Consider the following 24231-nt stretch of genomic DNA (forward strand, 5'->3'; position numbering starts at 1 on the left):
AATGGAAGCTAATGACTGCTAATGTTTGCTTCATGTACAGAGCATTTTTCTCAGTTTAGGCTGCTTGATCTGAATAGTGACTCACTAATCTGAGAGACATTTGCAGGTTTAGGAGTTCCCCTGTGTTGTTAATCTGCAAGGGTTACTCCTAGCTATTTTTTTAGGTTAGAGGCCAGTGAGTATAAACGAGGCTTGCCTGTCCTGGCTTAACCAGCTTTCTGGAACAAAATGGAGATGTCAGAGACAAGGTGTGTGAGGCATAGCTCAAAAATGACAGTGCAGCTCAACTCAGCAACTATTACTTACTGGTGGGAAAGTTTGGCATGCTTTAAATCCCCCAAACATTTATTTTGAGGTTGTTGAGCCTCAGGCCCAGGGGCAAAACTACACACACACCAAGGTTTGTCAGAGGGTCATGAACCCTTCTCTTGTCCCATCCCTTTTCTCCTGAGGTGGCTGGTTTTCTAGCTTTTGCATGTTTCTTCCACATTCTCACAAGTCAAAATACCTCTCTGAAGGTATCTGAAGGTTAACTAAAGTACAGGCAGTTCCCGAGTTATGAATGTCTGAGTTACAAACACCCTGTACTTATGACAACCTGTACTTATGAACAAAGTGCCATAAAGCCTATTAATTTAAAAGAAATATTGTGGAAAATTGTCATCACCATAGAGAGAGAAGCGGGAGAGAGGGGAGCCTCCAAAGCATCACCAGAGAGAGAGAGGGAAGCAGCAAAAGGTTTAGGAGGTCTCCAAAGCATGCCTTCCTGTCCTGCCTATCTGGAGAGACAAATCTCTCTGATGTTTCCTAGCTTTTGTTATAAAGAGGAGGACCAGATCACAGTTTTCCCACTTTCATGGGGTCCTGCACCCCAAACCCGCGAGAATGTGGATGGCCAACTGTATGCAATCCAACTTACATACCAATCTGACTTAAAGTTGAATGTCTGTTTTCTCAGGAGTGGGATTAATTCATAACCCATGGACTGCCTGTATAAGTTTTAAGTTATGGTATGCTGGTATGTTTGGCCGGGTCCTATTTTGCCTTTGGCCTCCCCAACCAATGGAACATAATCCCAAGAGTTTCTCCAAGAGTGAATTTGGCTCTCAGGCTGAAAGCAGTTTAGCATTCCTGATTCATCTGAATAGCATCAAAGGAAGTTGCATATAGTCCACTTCCTTCTGTCACAACAGGAAACTTCATGCTAAATCGTGGCATCTATGAATGGGGTTTGGTTTTCAACAGAGAAGTCATGACTTCTAAGCAGTAGCTTTTACTGCTGCAATTCTAGTGCCACTTGTCCGAATTCTGTAATAATCAACCTCATTTTCAATGTCTCTTCAAGTATTCATTCACTGTTTTTAAGCTAAGCATTGCTGGCACAACTGATGGGATCACATTGGTGATCTCTGGGCAAAATGGATGCAATGTAAGATTGTTGTCAAGTTGCTACATAAGTTCTTTTTCCTAGGAGTGACAAGCAAGATGCGGCAGGAAAACATATTCCACAGGAGGGCATGCTGTGTACTTCTGAACACTCTGGGCAACAAGCCATAGGCAATGTTACTGGGAAGTGTGCACGAAAAATGTAATCAACAAAATCAATCCATCAGCTCCCATGACTATTCAGCACAGTGTTATAACAAGCACCAGAATCAGATGAGACGCAACTGCTACCCAAAGGCTGCTAATAGTGGGAATGCATTTCTGATCTGGACACACCATGTTTTCAACTTCTGTCCATGATCAGCCATGCTCAGACCATTGCTTATAGCTAGCCATTCTTCTGCTTCTCTCTCTCTCCCCCACCCCACAACCAAGTGGTAGGAAGCATAGGAAAGTATTTTCATGGCTCAGTTCAAGAAAAAGGCCTGAGTTCCACTTGATTCTTACATGGAGCAGGGTGATGGCTGTTTTCTTGTGGCACTGCTCCTGGTAAAAGCAGACTTACAAAGCAAATGGGCCCATGGGAATTGTATGGGGAGAACTGCACCAGCATTGAAGGCCAGATCAGGGCAGCCTTACACTTGGTTCTGCACCTCTTGCCTTATTTATCTGCATTCACATTCCCTGCAAGAGCACTGCAGGGCATCAGCCAGGAGCAGGAACCCTAATTCTTCCACTATGCTCCCATAATGTAATATGATCCCAACATGTAGCTGGGGGCAGGAAAGCTCCTGTAGACTGTTTACACCACGGATGAACATGTGGCATGCTGCTGTACTACAACTCCCATCATCACTAACGTTGGCTCCCATTCCATGTTGGCTGGAAGCTGCAGGAGCTTAAGCCCCACATCTGAAGAATGACAGGTTCCCCACCCCTGGTTTACACCTAGGGAAATTTTCCATCAACAGACTCCTACAGTCATGCTTTTCTGGAAGCATGTTTACAGATTAAGAAGAATTAGAAGCAGCTGTCAGGTTGTTATCCTCAGAACAGTCAATGCAAACCCCAGACCATGACAAGCTTAGAGGTGTTTAGGCTGCTTCTGCCCAGGATCTGCTGCCAACAATCCTGATAGTCTGTTTCAAAGTGCTATTGTGGATGCAGAAACCACCGCCGTATCCAGTGTAGTCTGGCCTGTCAAACAGATGTGCACAGGCTTGCACTGTGCAAAATAGTAAGACAGATGAGCAAAGGAAGCTTACTGGCTTGAAGTAAATATTTTAAGTTCCTGAAAAGTTACTCTTCTTATGCAGCATGAAGCCATGGCAGGTATTTTTACTCAAAGGCCAGCATGGATGTCCCAGTCCAGATTGAACTTTCGCCCCACTGCTGCGGTGTCACAATATGAACTAGGGCCCTGCATTTGCTTAGAAAAGACTGAACTGGTTCACATCTAACTACAATCCAGAGTACAGGTTGTTGCCTTTCCCAGGCATTAGCCTTGATCTGTCAGCCAGATAGTTAGGCAAAGTCAAGCTGCTTTTTCAATTCCTGGGTTGTTTCCCCCCTTCACATACTCCATTTCTGTATCCCAATTGCCTTTAGACTACTGGCACATAGAACACCTGCTTGGGGACCCCGTTCTTGCTCATCACCTCCATAGCCTGGGAAAACCCATGGTTTTGTGTTTCACACATAAAGACAACCTGAAAACAACCTGGAATTTGCAACCTGTAATAAATCACAGGTTCTTTTCCAGGGTTGTTCATAGTTAACAACACAGTTAATCTACTGTTCTGGGATTGCACTGGGATCACACAGAACAACCATACTCTGAATTGTCATTATGTGTGAACCAAGTCAAAGCTTTCCTGAAGTGAAGCTTTACTTTCTTATGCAGATTGCAGATGCAGGAGCCCCCATGACCCAAATCAGGGCCAAAAGTGGAGGGAAAACATTTAATTCCCCCCAATTATGTCATTGATCCAGATGAGGTTCCCTCACACTCATGTTTGAATAATAGTAAGACACACGTATTAAAACTGACCACTCATTTGGCTTTCACTTGCACTGTGCAGATGCAAATTGCTGGCAACTTTGGAAGACCTCCTCTGTTCCGCTCCTGCCTGCACACATGCATCTCTGGTAGTCTGTGGCACTTGTGATCTGTGGGTGCAAACTTCACAGCTTAAAAAATACCCCTAGGGCGCCAAGGGAGAGCATCCTGAATTGCACCTCCACTTTATTTCCCGTTTCATCTGGACTGGCTTGGGAGCACCAATCAGCCCAGCGAGGACACAGCTTTTATTTGTGTTCCTGACGGATACCGTGGGAGTGGTACTGTGGAGAAGAGCAGAGACTACCTGAGTCCTCTCAGGAATTGGCACATCAAGATGCAAGGAGCAAATCCCTCCTTCCTGATGCTATGGGTAAGAGAAAACCGGTGTCTGCATGCATGTGCGTGCCGAGGATGGGGAATACGCCTGCATGCAAACATGCAAGCACATGTACATGAAGAATGTCCTGTCTGCTTTTACCCCAGATCCACTTACCCTTGCCTATTCTGTCCCCACCTCCATCGACCACAACAGGCACCAGTTGCCACTGCGGAGTTGGTGGGCTGGCGTAGCCCCCTTGATTAGCAGAAAACAGCCTTAGTTTTTTCCCCATACATGACAGGATTTGCCTGCTTTTAACCAAGACATTAGATTAGACGTCTCCACCCTGGTGCTCTCTGAATGTTCATGATTACAGCTCCCATCTGCCTCAACCAGCTGTGGCAATGCAACAATTCTTTGGGTGCTCAAAACTTTTCTCTGAACCAGTACTTTTCAGCATCTACAGAAAAATGGAGAACCTAATCATTTGTATAGTTAACATTTCCAGGAAAGAGTATTTCCCTTCACAGGTTACACCCTTCTTGAAATGACGTTGCCAAACTGAGGCAAGTGACGTCTCATGCAAGTTGATGCTTGCAACTGACTGGAGCTCCACAGAGAAGTTAACCTTTGTTTAAGTCCATGGTGTCATTCACGACAAGTGCCTCATGTTCTCCAAATGATCCTGCTTGTGACTATCACACAGCAAACCTGGTCTCCTATAACTGAATCACTTGGAACTACATGAAATATACTGGGAGGAAGAATACCAAGGGAGGAACCAAATATCAACATAAACCTGTAAGGGACCTTGAGGATTCTTGCCCAGACCTTACTAACCCCACCCAGACCTTACTAACCCCATTGCTAAGGAGCTGTGGGTTGCATGAAGCAGGAAGATGGTAGAAGAATGCTGTAACTGTAAAAAGGATTATTCTACTTCAGGCCCCAGGCAGGGGTTTTTGTTTTCTTTTAATGCTCCCACCAATTAAACACACACACACCCCACCACCAATCTCCATATACCAATAAGTGTCCTATTGTGATTTCCTCAAGAAAGCCCTAAATGAATGAGTTTTTTCCTTTTAAGAACCAAATACAAAAGGTAATTGGATTATGCTAAGCAAGATGACAGCCAAGACAAATAAGGAAACTGCTGATAAAACCCTGCTTCTTTAAAGAATCACAATGATTAAGAACACCATCTCCTCTGCCTCATTTTTAAGATTCACTGACATTTGAGTGACTTTGCTTTTCTTAAATCAGTATTCCACTGCCCTTGTAAAAACATTGTGCTGAAACAGGTAAAAAGCACAGACTAAGCCCATCCAATTTACATGCAAAGGTAGGGACCATCATACTTTCATGACTGAAATTAAGTTTCAGAGGTGATCCTTTACATGGTATGAATTTTAGTAACAAGAGCCCACACTGGGGACTAACGGGAGCTTTGTAATAGAAATACATGAGGACACCACATTCAAAAAACACATCAGATCCACTGCTGCTCCTACACCAAGTTGCCACAGAACAATTCTTGCAACTCATTCATGCACCCCAGTTTTAGCTAACTCCAGGAAAGAACTTCTATCAGTGCCCAAATCTGAACTGGTATTTCTCTGTCCGTTTCAACACTTGAACGCTGTGACATTCCAAAAGGATAGAGAACATTTAAGTGACATTAAGCCCTTTTGTTACTTAAGTGGTGATCAGGGGTTTAACACCTTAGGCACGTTGTGCATGGAGGACCCATTTCCAACAATCACAAGAGCCAAATTTGTAAGACTGGGATCTATCTCCTATTACACTTTGGCTAATAATACATATATTCAATTAGTTGACCTCTGCTATCTAAATACAAGAGCCTCAGAGAAGTTCTTCACATGCAAATCTTGGCACCAAGCCCTATCCAAAGAGCATGAGGGAATCCAAGGTGACTGCCTTCTGTTAGAACTTGTTTTCATAAAAAGCCATTAATTTGACTAGCTCATTAGGTACCATGCTTTGTTTTTTCTTGTTTGTGGGTCATATTAACCACAAAGAACTTCTCCTTGGAGAGCTGTATTTTGTCAAACGGTAATAACCACCTTACTAACCAAAGGAAATCAAGCAGATAAATGAAGTCTGCTGCCCCCAGACTTTCCTCTCTTCACTTCTTTCATACTGTGTGGTGCTTAATGTTTGCAATCGTTCGAGACTGTACATCCTGCTCCAGTGACCAGCAAGAAATGGACTATGGTGGTCCTGTTGCAAAGGAAAAATACTTCGCATGTCCTCAAATGCACTCTTCTTTATCACTGAATTCTAGCCCTGAAGATAAACTAACCTGAAGTGGGCAATATACAGTTCTCCAGATGTTCTTGCCTAGAATTCCCATCATCTTTCACCACTGGCTATGCTGGCTAGGGCTGATGGGAATTGTGCCTGGAAGGCCACAAGCTCCTTAGACTAAACAAAAGAGTAGAGCCCCAAAACATAAGGGAGTGGGAGGCACGCTTCAGCTAAGAACAGCTTTATTTTCCTTAATCTTCAGATTCTTGTGCATGGTAGTGGAATGCCTACAATGACACCCAAAGATATTTACACACTCACCCCTCAGAAAGACAGCTGGTGCTGCTGGTATGAGAGGATGCACCAAGTAACAATGAGATGAAGCAGAGACATTTGAAAAAGTTTGGGAAATCATATTTTTATTTAAAATGTTTTTAGTAAAGCCTTTGAGGGCACTTACAAAGTAAAAGCATAGTACAGATATAAAGGCAATGAACTAGAACAGCACACACTTTTAATTTCAGTTCAACATAAAAATAAAAATAGCAACAGCACTGAAACTACAGCTTAAAAAATGTGGACTAACGTTGATTGTCAAAGGCAGACTGAAAGAGTCAGGTTTTTAAGGCTCATTTAAATACAGCCAGAGAAGGAGCCAAATTTTCCTCCCACTGAATGGCTCTCCTTATGATGGGGAGTTCCTGCTAAAAATACCTTGATTCCAGCATGGAGTTGTAATACCTTGATTCCAGCATGGAGTTGTAATGTGCTACCGACTGTCTGCAAAAAGGTGGATCCAACTCAATGACAAACCACTAATTCAGACTTACAGATGAGCCTTAGACAGTCCCACTGGTGTCTCTTCCTTAAGTCATAACAGGCCAGATCCAGGGGCTATGTTTCCTTTTGGAGGAGGCGGGAGTTGGTTGATGGTAGCTTCCAGATGCAGATATTTACTCCCTGTAACTCTCCAAGTGAAGAAAGAATTGTTACATCCAAGATGCTTACACAGATAATTTTAAATGCATCAGTACAGACTATATGGGACTGCAGCATTTACAATCCAACCAACAACCCTTCTTCCCCCTTCCTCTTCCCCAGCCACAAAGAACCTACAGAGTCTTCGTTCATACAGAGCTCCAACAGGAGCAAGAATTCTGCTCCTCACTTGTAGAAAAAAAGCCCTTCTCTCATTGCCTTCGGCTGTGTAAGGATTCCATTGCTGTTATCAGGCTAAGCTGGTGGTGTGACATGCCAGGGAGTGCCAAGAAGCCTTATTCATATGTGCATGTGTGTGCCTGCAAGAAATTTCAGCTGGAAAGGAAGATGTGAAGTTTTACTCAGCAGGATACCCACACATGAATGTAACCTTTTAAGAATGAACAACCATCTCATTTGGCATCACAGGCAATCTCCATTTTTCTTACTCCCAACTAATTTTGTTCCTGCTTCGTCTTACGCACTTTGGGTTTTTCCCAGTACATATTAAAAAAGAACCTTGATTAGTTTGAATTATGAAACTCAATCCCTAGATTAAAGGGGCTCTGCATGCAGGCGAATGAGGGGGGGCAGCCACTTCACTTTTAGAATTCCTGGCATGCTGACTTCCTCTGTCTATAGAGACAGCTAGGCATCTGTAGCCCTTCACTAATGTTGTAAACCAGATTTTACTAAATCCCCCACTGATTCTACATAGCAGGGGAAAGGGCACTGTACAGTCTACTTCTCATTAACAAGTGTACTAGGCAGGAAATCCCTTTTTCCCTGCACAAAATTATACACTTTTTTCAGCCACATCATTCAGTTGCAATAAACAAACAAGCGATCAAAAAATCGCATAGCATCCTAAAGACCAGCAAACTGGTTGTCATACATGCTTTTGTGGGCCACTTTATCCATGCAAAAGAAGTGTGGCACAGATGAATACAGAATCCAATCAATGAGCACAAAGAAAAATCCTGGTTAACAAGCTATCTTAGTACTCACTGGCCATTGTGGGGAAATCCTCCATATCACGTGGTAGGATGATACAATCACCCACCCGACTGTTACAAGCACACCATGGCAAGTTACCACTTGCTCAATAATAGTCTGTGTTCATCCACAGGTTCAGTCTGAAACCCATTCCTGATTCTCAACTTAAAGCCCAGTATTAAGAAGCTTCTAATTTTCCAGTAAACACCACCATGTCCTAACCAACTTCATTGCTACAGGATGACATAAGGAAGACAGCACAATGCATTTTGATCAATGAAAGTAAAATCAGCATGGCTGATATTTGTTTCTTGGGGATGCTTGGAGCGCCTCACTTCTCAGGGTGGGGTAGGGGACTAGTTTTTCTGCATTTCAGTTTCACAATAGTCTACATCCCTCCCACCCCTGTACTAGCTTGCAGTTATGCTGCTGATACAACGCAGAATGAGGACATGCAGCTAAAAAAGAGATGAAACAGCAGTGCCCATTCCACTGGCTCAGCAGGTAGTTCTATCTAGTTCAAATCTGTGACATTTATATCCCATGGAGAGTCAGTGAGTGCCCCAAAGTGACTCAGTGAGCTCTGTACCCAAGTAAGGTGTAAAACCCAGGCCTCTGGGGTCCCAGTTCCACATCCCAACTACCACACCACACTGGTTCTTAACTTCCACTCCCATAACTAGTTTTCTCAGTGGGACATGCCATCTGGCCATGGCACATCCATACAAGTATGAAGAATTTATTGCCTGGATTTGTTTATTCATTGCTCCTGTATTTTCTCTATCCCATCTGCATTGTGTCTATTAGACAGTAAGCTTGTGGACAGGGGCTGCAATGATTTTTTAATTTATGTACAGTGCCTACAAAAGTTAGGTAGATTAGAAATAGTGTGTTGTATGCAACATTAACTCTAATTTAAGTCCCATTTGTTTCACTGGGTTTATTCTAAGTAGGACTAACATTAGATCTAATCCAGAATTCTCTACTGATAGAACTTCAAAGTCTTGGTGAAAGAATCAAGCAAAACCTGTATGTGGTCACTTGACTGCCGCACTCCAGCAAGGGCTATGGGGTCATTCAATGCTTTTCTTCCACAACAAGGCATTTCTTGCAGACCTCCAAGTAAGGCACCTTGGGGATTTTATTAGTACTTCACTGGTAAATATGCTCCATTTCTTCTGTAATGCTACTTTTGCAGTTACTATTCTTAGCTACGAGAGTATGACAATTGGAAAGGCAAGTTTGTTAAGAATACAGATATCATAAATATGTTTAATTTAAAAGAATCCTATGGATTTTGGCAGGACATATTTTTAGTTTTTTAATTTTTTTCAGTTCAGCCACAAATACATTTTTATAAGACTAGGTTATATATATTTACAAGTATAACTTCCAATATATATATATATATATATATATATATATATATATATATAAAGAACCATTTATTTGCATTCAATATTTGGGAACACCTTTTGCTTTTGCATAGACATTAGCAGACTAATACCTGGGGCTGGGTGAGAAAGCAAATTCTGAGGATATAACATTAGATTAAATATATTCAGGATGTAAGCTGTTATGAAATGTCATTAATTTAAACTGGCTATGGCTAGAAAAAGACTTCTGATTAACTAAGGGCACACTGCTATGCATGTTTAGGCAGAAAAAAGCCCTATAAGCACCAGCATCTCCAGCCAACCATACTTGGTGAGGCATACTGGAAAGTGCAGGTCATTTTTCTGCTGAAACTTGCATTGGATGGCACCCTAAGTGTACAGATCCTTTTTCTAAATTATGTAGATCTCAAAAGCAAACAGCTGACAAAACGTCTTAAGTACTGAATGATGCATGCATGCATGTGCCCAGAGAGCTTTGATTGTTAGGCGATACAGAAAATAAATAAATGTACCTTCAATCTGCCAAGTGTCATTGAATGTGAAGTAAAGGGGATGGAAGGCAAGTACAAATACTGGTTAAAATCAAACTGCAAACTATTACTTGATTTGCAACTTTACATTCTTTTGCTTGGCTTGATTTTAAGATGCATAGTGACTTACAATGAAATAAAGATTATCAGTGTTTATCTGTACTGGGAGGAAGGCTCAGCATTAGCATCTTCAAAATACTGAACCTAAGCATGCTCCCTCTAAAATAATACCTGCCACTGCTAGGCACTTGTAGGTGTGCACAAGGCAACCATTTTAACAATAGTAATTGAAGATGAGTAGGAGATAACTTATGAATGTACAGCAACTCACAGAGTCCTAGCAGAGAAGTCCTCCTGTGCCACTTGACACAGTGTCCATCCAAAGGCTGGCAGAATGTCAACACTGAATATTTTCCAATTTTGCACCATCGCTGACTCTATCATTGCTCAGCACTTCTGTGAAACAAAGGAAAAGGATCATCAATAAACAGCAGATTGTGCCATCTATTTCAGACACAATTCTATGCATGTTAAGGCAAGAAAAATCCTACAAGTCTCTACATTCCCCACCTAGCCATGCTGGCTGTAGGATTCTTGGAATTCTTAGGAGTTGTAGATTCTTTTCTGTCTAACTTGCACAGTATTGCACTATTAAGGAGGGATCCCCAAGTTTTTTAGAACCATGGACGTATCTGAAAATTGAGAAATTGCTGCAGACACCACTGCAAAATGTGTAATCAGTGGTTTCTTGCTTCTGTCTGTGCATCTACAGAACTTAGGCTGTGTCTTATTCAGCAAAACATTTACTTCATGTCTACTGAACACCTCCAACATCACTTTAACAAAGGTTCTGCAAATTTGGATATTCACTGATGGTGCAATACAACTAAAGTTCCTTTAAAACATGTGCAGCCCAGTAGTTGTTTCTTTTTGGGACAAGGTTATTGCACAAATATATTGTATACCAAAGCAATACTTACTATTCACTGATTAAGATGCTATTTTAATTGATTTACCTGCTTTATGGAAAATGACAAATAACCATGGTAAATAGATTCTCCATGACATTTTAATGGCTGAAAAACTGGTTTTACAGCAGTGGAAGGATAAAGGCATAAGGACTGAGGACCTTACGATGCTCTGGACAAGTGGCACATAAATACTACCTATAAATGGATATGAATTTGGATATTTAGTTTGCTTTTGCTGAAGTCTATTTGTAAGTGCTAGAATGCTGTACATATTTTATATTTATTAGTATGGATTTATACAAATCTATGTATCTATAATAAAAACCAGAAACTTAAGAAAAAAGTTTAAGTAGGTGAGCATGGGTGGCACACTTGGATCTCCTGCAGTAAAGTGCTCCCACACACAAGATGGGTGCCTTGCTAACAAAAGTAAGTCAATGGGACTTACCTTATTTAAATGGGCAGCCCTAAGTTTCCCCTATACTATTTGTACCACATGCAAATACTGCTAATTTAGGATTAAAACATGGAAGTTAATTTAAATGCATGTTGTAGCTTTTGCAGCCAACATAGCTTTTTAGATTCTTGCTGCAGAATGATATAAAACAAACTGATTTAACTTTCTCATGAGAAATGTATCTCCAGCCTGATCCTTCATTAGGAGAACCATTTGTAAACCTACTTAGAATTTTGTTTAGTAACTGTCTTCCTTCAAACTCCAACTGCAGTTTTTCTACAGAGGAGACTGCTTATCAGCTGAGGCTGGCACAAGTCTAGTCAATTCATAACCTTCCTCAACAATTAAGCAGATCAGTTATAAAACATTATTTGCTAACATGGTATTTGGGGTTCTTTTGCTTGCCCAGGTATTTGGAAACTATTGCTATCAGGATTCTTTCTGCTATCATGGAAGAATCTGAATTCTTACTTGGGAGTTAGGTCAAGCAATGAATTAGCACCAGAATGGATTCTGAAGTCTAGATGACAGTATTTGTTTCAGTTGTATTCTGCCTAATCTCCAAAAGCACAGAGGACAGAGTAGGGTACATTGGATTACAACAGAGGTGGGCAACACACCTTTTGTGGGTCACGGGGTCTCCTGTACTACTAAATTTACCGTAGTGACAAAGCAGCACCCATTTTTCTTGAAAACAAGGATGCAAGCAGAGTCATGCTCTTAGAAACCTCACGGGAACACATCTGATTGCTTTTGATTCAAAGCAAGTTGTGTTCCCCACATTTTCTAGAAAGAATTACACTTTTTTGTCACTGTTACACTGCTGAATTTCAGACACAAATATGGCAGCATGGAAGGGGCTGAGGAAAAGGGGACAACACCCGGTTGGATCCAGTGGGGATCCCAACTCCCAGAAGTTGCCAACCTGAGTTCCATCGTTATTATTCTCACAACAATCCTTTTAGGCCAAGATAGCGACTGGCTCAAGGTCTGCTAGTGCGCTTATGTCTCCCTCTTCAAGGCTCAACACATCTGCTCACATCAAGAGCATAGGAGCCATTCTGGTGCCATATTTTGTTTACACAGTGGTCTCTCAGCTGCCCACAAGCCGGACGGAAGTCCCCCAACACCTGGTGTACACAGGGATTCTGCTTCGGATACTCCAGCCTGCATTTAGTCACCTCCTACAAGAATATGCTCAACCCCCTCTTAAAGCCATTCAAATTGCTGGTCATTAGTACATCTTGTGAAAGTGAGTTCCAGAGCTGATTTATGCACTGCATGAAGATGCGCTTCCTTTTCTCTGCACTTCTTTGATCTTCCACCAATCATGGGATGGCTGCAGGTTCTAATATTATGGTGGGGGGAGAGAGAGGTGTTTCCCTATCCTTTTTCTCCTCCCATCCCCCATATATTATGTCTATTAGATATTTGCATTATGAGCTCTTTGAGTTTTATCTCAAAACTAGGAGTCTGTACTGGCCAGAAAATTGGACCCTGATTTGGAGAAGAGCCAAAATTAGGGCTGATTTTATGGCATGCAGGGTCCAAAGGCCTTGAATATCCAACATTTCCAACAAGCACGCAATGCTACACCCTCTCAGGTCCCACATACTCCACTAAACTTCTTTTAATGTTTCAGCTTTTAGGAGAGACACTTGGCAAAAAGTATTGAGCACTGAAACAGTCCTATTTTATATTACTTCACCATTCCTGCTTCAAAGCACCAGAACTGGAGAGCCCATATAAAACTAGCCATTGTTAGTCAAAGCTAGAACTGTCAGTTTAAAAAAAAATACCCCTTCCTTTCCCTTCCCCTATTCCTACCTTGTTTTTATAGGGAGAGCTTGGGGAAGTAATATATCAGTTTTGGAGGCCACACCATTGTCCAAATTGTCCCTACGTCTATGAGGGTTTGCCGTAAGCTTCAGTCAGCTCTTTAAGAATCGTGCTTCAAGTAAGACATCTCCCCAAATTTGCTAAATCCAAAACACACCTCTAAGCAAAACCATCCCAAGAGATGGCTTTGGCAATGGAATCTCTCCTTTCTCAGAAAAGAGAGAAACCTAAGCACTATTTATTTGTAATAAAGCTTCCTACGTACAAGCACAATACTCAGTCTCCTGGATCACAAACACTCCTACAGTACCTAATTCATGCTAGACAGATGCAATATAAGAAATTGCAAAGGGTTTAGAAATTATCAAGTGACTTGGTTAAGGCCACCAGTCCCTTATAATGAAAGCTTTAAATACACTCTGGAACCCAAGTATGGACATTATGGCTTGAACTCAAGTCTATGCTCACGTACCAACTCTAATCGTATGCTCTACATATTACATGCAAATGAGTTCAGAAACTTCTAAGAGACTTCTCACTGGCCATGGTGGTTGGAGATCAGAGCTGAAATCCAATGGATCTGGAAGGTACCAAGGTTGGGACAACTACTCTACTGGAGAGGGTCAGTTACCACATTGCACTTCAAGTGGAAAAATGTTCCACTGCAATATTATTCCCTTTAGTAGCAGACTCAGCTAGTTGAGTGCCAATCAGATTGGAAGGAAAATAGGGCCACAGTCACCCAAAAGGGGCTTCAACATACTCAGTGGAAGCTCTAGGTATGCAAGGGCACATATGCTTGTGAAATTAATGGAAACCACTATAAACAAACCTGTGAACTAACAGAATGTGAGTGCTAAATGTGAGTAGCAGGCAAAACAGCGAAGGGGAGGGGGGGAAAGAGAGAGGAATGCCCAAGAAAGCAAAACTTTGGTAGACTGTACCCCTATGCAGGCATTTAGACTGCACACAGGAAGGCTGAAAGAATGGGTAAGGTAATGCCAGCAAGCCCCAATATCCCAGGAAGTGCTAGCCCCATTCTCTGTTTTGGACCTCACTGCACTGAATTGTAAGGGTGGGATTGTTACGGACAGGACTGGCACGAGATTATTATGTTATGTTATGGCATGCATACTTTTGCCCCACCACCCCTTTAGCTCCCCATAGGGGCTGCCCTTAAAGACAGTCCGGATACTTCAACTGGTTCAAAACAGAGCCGCCAGATTGCTGTCAGGGGCCAGTTCTTATTCTCATATAACACCGGTCCTCTATCAGCTTCACTGGCTTTCCATTGAAGCCTGGACCCAATTTAAGGGGCTGGTATTGACCTATAAAGCCCTAAACAGCTTGAGACCAGGATAACTAAAGGAATGTCTTTTTCCCTACATGCCCTCACACCCCTTAAGATTTGCAGCAGAGGCCGTGCTCCAGGAACCCTCCTTGAAGGAGGTTAGGAGAGAATATACTCAGAGGAGGGCCTTTTCTGCGGTGGCACCCCAGCTATGGAATGCGCTCCCCAGAAAGGTCCGCCTTGCACCGATGTTATGTGCTTTTTGGCGCCAGGTCAAGACCTCTTTATTTTCCCATAATTTCAATGTTTAAATATTTTAACTATGTTTAATGCTCAGTTGTGGATTATGGGTTTGTTTTTACTGTGTGTTTAATTTGTAAGCCATCCAGAGACATGCAATGTAATTGGATACCCAAATACATAAATGTGAGGGCTGAGGCCCATCCAGCCCCAACCCTGCCATCTTTTCAGTATCAAGTTATAACTGCCCTCTATTCTCAGCATATGAAGAGTTATGTCTGTTTAAATTAGGCCTGGTTTTTAATGAAAATATTCAGATGCTTAAACAGTTTTATATTTTTGTACACTGGAATTTTAGCTGTTTTAAATTTGCATTCTTTGTTTGATTTGTCTTATATCTTTTGCACTTGATCAATTGTTGTGAACTGCCCAGAGAACATAAGCTATTGGCTAGCATAGGAATAGATAAATACACAGAACTTGTGAGTCTACCAGTTAAGCCTCACAGATGGCATACTTTTGAGATACTTATTTATTAGATTTATAACCCACTTTTTTCCAATGAACTCAAAGTGGCCTACATAAGTCTCTTCCTCCTGCTCTCAATATAATCCCCACAACAGCCACTCTGTGCCAGTTGGAAGAATAAATATAAGGAGGATGCAGTGGAAGGGAGGGAGGCACAGACAAAACTGACCTGCTTGAGTCTCTTACAGGTTATAGAAACAAGCCTCATGCCATGAGGTTAAGAAATTCCCCATGCACTACACAGGGATATTTATGAATGAATGCAGGCAATGCGGGAATGAAAGAACTGCTAGGAACTATAACATGTTCAGGTCTGAGGATGACCTAATGCTACGCAGAGCAGTCCTGGGGAAGATAGGGTGTGTGAACCCCAAATTTTTGTTGCCAGACCCACTCATACTACATCCTACAGCAAAATAAGAAGGGACCAGGTTTCCACGTTATGACATCAGGAGAAAGGACAGTTTTGGAATTGTGTCTGCTTGCTCAATGCCTGTTAATTTGCAGCTAGTAAGATGAAAAGAAGTTGGGATTTTTGCACCTTTAATAGGTATTGAGAAAACAAAATTTCAGTAGGTGCCACTTTTCAACTTATCAGACAAGTTGCATCTACCCAAACACTAGCATACAACTAATAAAAGGTGCAGGAGCTCCAACCTCTTCTTCGCATCTGGTCTTCCTATACAGTATCAGCAAATTCCAAACAAGACAGTCCCTTTACCACACCAGATTATGAATCCATCTCTATTAATCTGCTATAATGCAGACAACTACAGAAGCCCAAAACATAAAATAAGTGCAGAATGGGACACACATGATCTCATCTGCAGCCCACACATCAAGCCATGGGGACCTCTAACATACGTATGTCCAATATATTATCAAGGATATGTAGGCGTTACTTTTCTTGCCTGTGTTTAGAAAACCAGTTAGAAAAGAAATGTCCATTGAACAGATAAATGAGCATTTTCTAAATACTTTTATTTGAAGGGGACGTAGCTCACACGTGTTACATACAGAAGATGTCACGGCTTGGAAATATCCTTCCAGCCACCCTAGAAAGCCTCCTTCCCACCAGTAAGTGTTAAAAATAGGTGCATATTCTGACAGCATACGGCAGCTTCCCGGATTCCTATGCTATTCTTAAGTAAAAGGTTAAATACAGAGGGAACCCCCCCCCGAAACTATTAAATAACCCTTAAAACACCTACTCCCTGCATCCACTCATTCCACTTCTGTCCTAAAAGCAGTCCAGGATTCTGATAAAAATCATTAAAATACGTCAAGCGCTACAGAAATAGTTCGAATATATTTTACGACGCTTAGGGCTGCTGTATGGCAGAGCGCGTCTACCTTTAACAATCAAACAGGACAATATAATGCAATCCACCTGGGCAGTTTTCCCCATCAGTACGTCGCCAGCTTCGTGCAACTGCACCTGTTGACCTGCTGCAATTGAGGCAGCTGTTAAAGAAGCCGGAGCCCGGGCAGAAAAAGCCGGCGGGCTCGACCGTTCACAGCGAACAGCCTTCTCTCGCCTTTCCCAAAGGCAAACCAGCTCGCCCGCCCGCCCCCCACGAGGCCGCTTACCCCGTCTTTCCTCTACCCGAGCAGCGCTGCTTCTCCACCAGTCGACGCGGCTGGAAAGAGTAGGCCAAAGAGGAAACGAGATTGCAAGCAGCTGCAGCTCCCGCTTGCACCGCCTTCCCGCCAGGCACACCGCACCATTCAAACACCGCTAGCAGCCGCCGCTGCCGCCTGTCTCTACCCGGTGGGAGGGGGCGCGCAAGGAAACCACGCCCGAGGAGCGCTGGCGAGCAGCAGCCTAACCCGACTGCGATCGGCGGAATCTCTGGGTTAAGTTGTACGTAGGGTGCAAAGTTTGAAGATGGGCGCGTTTCATTAAGAGAGAAGAGAGGCGAGGCGGATAGGAAGCAAAACAAGGCAAGCAACGCACACGTGGCTCGCGAAAGGGACGGAGGTCGGAAGCAAAGCGAGAGTCCGGAATTGGAGCACTTGCATGAGCCGCGAAAAGACTGGCTCTGCAAACCTATGCTGACTCCGAGGAAATTCACACCTGGCGTTCTTCAAGAAATCTCTGCTACGCGGCGCAGCAAAGAATTCTGTGGCAGCTTGAAGACGAAGGCATTTCTTCTGACACGTCCCTCCTCCTTTGGTGCACCATAGCCCGCTTGATCTGATAAGCACCCATAAAAACAATAAACACGCATTAATTTGCCCTCTTGCTGTGTTGCAAGGCGGTTTATGCCCCTTTCTCGGAAAGTGTGTTTTAAAGGACAGCTTTGCTGCCCAATAAAATATTACTGCCTTGCAGCCCCACCCGCTCCATATTTACTTTCCAGGGATTCTCAGCGAAGTTCAATGGGGCGCTTCCTCGTAATTGTGCTTTGGATCGCAACCAGCTGCCTTTCTGATCCTATATGTATGTTTACAGGCAAGTAAGCTCCAATGTATTCAATTGGACTTTCTGGAAAGGAGTAATAGGACTTTAGTTTACGACCTGATATACAACCCACGAAGTTCAGTGGTAGGTTTTTACGTGGCTGTGTCTTAGGCGGTAAGCGTTCTTGAAAGGGAAAATGCAGTAGTTTCTAAGATGGCTTTCCCCAACCTGGTGCTCTCAAGATCTATTGGGAAACTTCATTTGCTCATTTGTCTTGGTAGCAGTGACTGATGAGTCTTTTAGTCCAAAACATCTCGAAAGCATCAGTTTGGAGACGCCTACCGTGTGTTTAATAGAAGTTACACTAAACAACTGTCGAACAGCATTGGCTCCCCTACCGCCCCGTGTTTCAGTGCCGCCGAAATAACTGCACAACAGGCAGAAATTCAGCTGCTGCGGCTGCTCACCTCTCCCCCCCCCCCCCCCCCCGCGTGCTGAAAATTGTTTCAGCTAGTGATATTCTGCTATACAGCTGTTAATGGCCCGGGAAGCCCTATCAGAAAATGACCCTATTGATTGCAAGCTCTTGGTAAGCTCTTTTTTTCCTCAAAGGATCATTGGAGAGATCAGAGTCAGGGTTCAACGGGAAGACCCGTTTTCACACCGGATACACTTTTACAATTTGAAATAGTAATTAAAAGTGTACTCCTGAGCATGGGATGAATGCATTTTCCATGCCACGGAGCGATGCCACTCACACTTCCCGTGCCAGCAGGCCACCGAGAGCGAGGTTTGCGTGCATCTTTCGGTTTCGAAATGAAGTTGCGTCCTTGCCACGCCTTTGCTCCCGGTTCAGCAAAGCACAGACGATTGCGGGCCTCTCAAGGACGGTGTTAATTTGCGCCCGCTGCAACTACTCCGATTGTACAAATAATTCTAAGGAAGCAATGGGTAGTGCACCTCCAACTTCCCTGGTTAGTGGTTATTAACCTCCAGGGAAATTTAATAACCTGCTTCACAGGGTTGTGGTATAAATGTGTGCAATTCGGGGTGGGGAATTACCCTTTATTCTGTGTACCTCAAGAGTACATCACTTTCAAGGTATTTAGAAAGTTGGAATGCAACAAAGGATTCTCCAATTACTGGGAACATTAGAAAGGGAAAAGTTTAAGGCCCTGTGTAGAAATTAGGGTCATACATTTAGCCCCTAAAACTTAGAGAATGCAGATGTTTAACTTAGCCCAAAACTGCTTGCTGGTGACATTTACCACATAACAGAGGCCAGTGTGAACTGGGCTTCAAGAAATCCTGGTTCTAGTCTCCAGTCAGCCACAAAACTCACTGGGTGACATTGGGCCAGTTACTGATTCTCAGTCTAATCTAGCAACCAGGGCTGTTATGAGAATAATATTGAAAAGAGGTGTGGGTGCCTTGAATTCCTTGAAGGAAAATAAAATATAAGGATATGGAGTAATGATTGAAAATGCAGGACTGGGACTTAGGCAATTTGAGATTTAGTCCCTGCTCAGCCATGGAGCCAGCTGGGTGACTTTGGGCCAGTCATAGACTCTCAGTCCAACCTACCTCAAAGGGTGGTTGTTGTGGAGATGCTTGAGAATGATGTAAGCCACTTTAAGCTCTTCAAAAGAAAAAAAGTGAGATATAATTCTAATAACATAAGGAAATAAAAATAGAGGAAGCCAGGTTGCCTGTATCATATAGGAAGAGGAAGTACTTCCAGTGGCAGCCCAAAACATAGTCTTATGCATGTAGAAGACAAACTTCATTTGCTACTGTTTCTATGCCACCATATCTAGGCCTTCACCTCTCATGTAGAAGAGAAACAAATGGAGAAGATACTTTAAGCATACATTGAAAGTTGAAATTTGCCTTTTAAAAGTTGAAATCCAACACACCCTCTTTACAGAAAAATCTAAAACTGAGACATTGCCCTTCTGTCCCTTGAGACTCAGAACAAGAAGAATGCCTCATAACTGGTGAAGCAAAACAAAAAAGGATAAAAGACATGTCAAAATGGTATAGGAAAACAATGTTTATATAAAAGAATGCCCAATTTGTTTTGCTAAATGCTTTCTACAGGGGCAAAGGAATGCAGTATTCCTGTTTAAGCTGCATCTCCCTGTCAGAACCTTCTGGTGGTCAGACATTTTTCAGTTATGTCAAATTTACTTTTTCAGTGCCTTTTTGAGCGTTAGCTGTGCCTGTATGTTTAGTGCTGCCCTTCTTTCTTTCTTTGTCTCGGAACTGGCCAGTACTGGCCCTTTAAGCTGGTTTAAGAGCTCCCCTGACAGACATTTCCAGCCATGCATGGAGGAGGGGGAATTGGAACACGCATCCCTCCAAGGAGGACAACCCACACACATTCGGGATGCTCCTCCATTCACAGCCTTCTAATCAGAAGAGGGCCTTTGCAGTGGCCACCAGGAATGTGCCTTTGTTTTTGCTGACTGCAAGCTGCACATACATAAACACGCAGCTTTGTTTCGCGGGAACAGGAACAGCAGCTTTTTGCTGGATGGCAATGTAGCTGCGCCTCAGACTTGGTGATTTCTTGTGTAATTTGGCCTGATAGCTCATGTTTTGAAGGGAATGATGAAGAAACTGCAGCAACAGCAGCTCCATCGCTGGCAAGCAGACAGCTCACCGCCTGGTAGCTGAAGGTGTTCTCAGCGGATCAATCTAAACAGAGCCTCTCCTGCTGGTTGCTCCCCCAGGGGAGAGGAGGAGGGAAAGGGAGGGGATGTGAAAGTGGGTCAGGAATGTAACCAGACTCTATCCACTTCCCCGTTCTGTCGGTGCAGCGCTGCCTTAGTAATGGAAAGCAAGCACCTCTCCACTGAGGCTCCCCCAGCTTGCTGGCTGGTGGTTACCAGGGAATTGTGCAGGGCGTGTTTCCCTGTGACCCTTGGAGGAGGAGGAGAAAAAAAACTTGGTTGCCTCAGAAACCAAGTTCAGTTTGGATGCAATGATGCAGCAAATATCCCTAGGTGAGTATTTCTAAGTGGAGGAGGAAAAAGCTGAGAGTAGTGAGGCCAAAGTGGTGCTGAAACTCAGAAGCAAGCAGCTTTCTGCTCGTGAGGCCATGTGCCTGAAAACAGGAACCTTCCTACTTGCTGTGCTAAATTCTCATTTGCTGGTTTCCTGCCTGGATGGATGAATTTGAAAGTAGTTTCAGGAATGAAGTGCCATTTTTCTGTGCCTGGTAGACACACCCTCAGAGCTGGCCAAATGAACACATTACAGTACAGGGCCTTGAGCATTTCTTGAAAAGCTGGTTAGACAAATCATCTTATGTTTGGGGAAAGAAAAGAAAAAATGCATAGCCTGAAAAGTCTCTCTCTGGTTTAATGCTGCAAGGTCTTTTCTCCTCTGGCTGATGGATTAGACCTGGAGCCCTAGAACTGGATTGAAAAGGAGTGGATGCAAGTCTTGCTCATTTGAGAAACTCATTGCTAGTGCACACTTAATCTGAGGTTAGACCTGTTATAATCACTCTTTCCTTTGGAAGAGAAAAATATTCCAGGCTTGCAGAGTTCTTTTTAAAACTTTATTGCAATGAAGGGAACAGAAAAGAATGGTTTCCTTCCCATTTTTCTGTTCACCTGAGCACATGTTCACCCCACCCCCTTTGAACCCTGCTCCTGGCTGCTTGTTCCCTCCTTCTTTCCCCTAATTGGCTAATAGGGTACTGAGAGTTTACACTCTTTCTGCCTGTCTACTCCGCACTGCCCCAACACAGGCCCTTCTTCCCAATCCAGCCCTGCCCCCTGTGGGCTACGATAGGCTCATTTTGTTCTGCCCAGCTTGTCAATAAACAATCAGGAAGGATTTGGTCCTCCTGCCTCCATGCCTGTTTCCCCATACCTTGTGCTATCTGATTTTAGCCCCTCCCCTCTGGACTAAGTAATTTTCTTTGTTACTCTTTTAAATCTCCTTACTCCCTTGTTTCAAATCATCCTTTCATAACTATCAGACTGCTTGTGCTCAAAGACAAGCAAGGAAGATTGTAGTTTAGGTCATTTTGCTCAAACACATTTTTTCAACCTAGTTCACCTCAAAACTTCCTTGTGATAATAAAATGCATGCTGCCTCTGAGGTTCTTGGAGGATACAAGTGTAATAAAGAATCACTGTTAAGGTGACAAAACTTTAAAAAGAGAGCCTTTATTTCTGAATATCCATTAGTGTATGCATGGTGCAAAGGGGTGTGGAAAGACAGGTGCTTTTCTCCCTTTCTTAAAACTACTAGCACCTACAACCACAAGAATGTAAAAAGCTGCCTTATGTCAGTCTGTTGGTCCATCAAGCTCAGTACACTGGCTGGGGAGTGCTAACATGCCTGGAGGACACTAGGTTGAAGAAGGCCAGGGTTTTACACAGATGGCTTTCCAAGCTCCACTAGGAGGGGAAGCATAAGCTCTACACAGCATAAGCTCTACCACTATGCTGTGGAGCATCACTCAGCTAATTAAGCCAATTGAAGAAGAGAGATTCTGAAGTGAGAAAAGGAAGTACAATGCATTATTTCTAGAATTCACTGCTTAAAGATAGTTGGCTCCAACCTGCTTTAAAAGATTAGATATGTGAGACAAGTCTGCCTGTAGCTACAGGTCATGATCACTATAGGTTACATCCAAGTTCAGAAGCATAAAGCATGCCTCTGAAGAACAATTATTGGGCAACAACAGCAGGAGAGGCTGGTACCTTAATCTCTAACAGGCATCTGGTGGGCAACTCTGTGAACCAGGATGCTCAATCAGGAAGCATCTAGGTTGGGGGAATGGGAGTAATAGCTAGCTATGCTTAAACCCCAAATCCACTTTGCATGTCACTGCATGCAAACTGGCTCTTTAGAACTCTGTAAACTCTTATTCTTTAAATTTTGATATTGCCACAGTATCCATTTGTGATGTGGTGGTGTCCAGTGTAAGAAGATGAAGGGAAAACCAGCTCTTCTTGTTCCTTTCTAGACTATGCTAAGAGGATGGGAGGTCAGATGTCACCAGAATTATGGAGCTAGGGAAAGGTGCTAACTCTGAATTCTGTGTGCCCAAAGCATGCATGACATAGCCATTTTAAGCTCCTTCATAAGAACCTCAAGTGGGATAAAGGCTGGAAAATTTTGCAATTGATTTGTTAATCATTCCATCTAATAATAAACCCAGGTGGTGAGTGACAACAAAATAGGGTGACTGAAAAACTAGAAAGAGATATCAGTATACTTGGGGAATCCCTGAGGTTTGCATAAGTATCCCCCCCAAAAAAATAATCCAGAGGGAACAATCCCACAAACCCAGTAAAATGAGGACTTAGCATGATCAGTAACTACAAGGTGTTGATTGTCAGCTGGAAAAGAAAATATGGGAACTTGGGTAGGGTAGTAGGATGCCCATTTCAGTTCTTTGTACTTTACTGGGAAGTCTGGTAGTACTCCTGGTAAGTAGGTGAGGATGCACTGCAGTGTTGCATTACAAATTCTATGTATGGCTCCAATAAAATGCAGTAAAGTTTATTAAATGAACAACTGGTAAGGCAATGCACTTGAGAGCTGGGTTGTTATGTAAGACACCCTATGTTAACCTACTCAAGTTAACCCCTCTTGCATCCTCTGTCTATAAAACAGGAAACTCCCATGCCTTGCAGATGTATTCATACTTAGACACACAGACATAGCTTTGATTTTTAACATTGGGTTGTGTTGCAGCCTAGAACTGAAATGGATTTAATTGGCAATGTTATCTCTTGATATACACAGGATGATCAACACTGTGAAAGTGCTAAATATTTTATGATCATAACACAAAAGTTAAGTAAAAAAGCAAACTGGCACTTGTTGGTTGCATGAGTATTCATCCCCCTGAGTCAATATTTATTACAGTTTTCAAGGCAGTTCACAAAGATTTTACAACATATTAAAACAAAGTATTTAAAACATTTAAACAATATCAGATATACTATAATCATTTAAATGATTAAGACTGCAATATAATATAAAAGTAAAAACTGGCATAAAACCTGAGAGAAGTACAAAGATTTGAAGTACAATATGAAATTTAAAGCAACCTGAAAATAAAAATCCCAGGAGAATTCTTGGAAAAATAAGATCCACTGGAGAAGGAAATGGCAACCCATTCCAGTATCTTTGCCATGAAAACTCCATGGACAGTACCAAAAGGCAAAAAGATATGACACCAGAAGATGAGCCCCTCAGGTCGGAAGATGTCCAATATGCTACTGGGGAAGAGCAGAGGGCTAGTATTAGTAGTGCCAGAAAGAATGAAGCGACTGGGTCAAAGCTGAAAGGACACTCAGTTGCAGATGTATCTGGTAGTGAAAGGAGAGTCCGATGCTGCAAAGATCTATATTCCATAGGAACCTGGAATGTAAGATCCATGAATCAAGGCAAGCTGGATGTGGTCAAACAAGAGATGACAAGACTGAACATCGACATCTTAGGAATCAGTGAACTGAAATGGACAGGAATGGGTGAATTTAATTCAGATGACCATCAGGTATACCACTGCGGGCAAGAATCCCTCAGA

General features: G+C 42.8%; 1 long non-coding RNA gene across 2 annotated transcripts; it reads right to left on the bottom strand.

The window, feature by feature from the left end:
• Positions 1-6440: 6440 nt before the first annotated feature.
• Positions 6441-17308, bottom strand: LOC123036427. Of its 2 annotated transcripts, none has more exons than XR_006417140.1 (3): positions 16856-17308; positions 10271-10395; positions 6441-7352 (listed from the first exon to the last, which is right to left on the bottom strand). It is a non-coding gene; the product is annotated as an uncharacterized LOC123036427 (long non-coding RNA). The 2 variants fall into 2 exon arrangements; XR_006417139.1 differs by having other exon boundaries at positions 6441-9223.
• Positions 17309-24231: the final 6923 nt, after the last annotated feature.

This window comes from Varanus komodoensis, unplaced genomic scaffold, assembly GCF_004798865.1.
Source record: "Varanus komodoensis strain SLA01 unplaced genomic scaffold, ASM479886v1 scaffold8, whole genome shotgun sequence".
Classification (NCBI taxonomy): domain Eukaryota; kingdom Metazoa; phylum Chordata; class Lepidosauria; order Squamata; family Varanidae; genus Varanus; species Varanus komodoensis.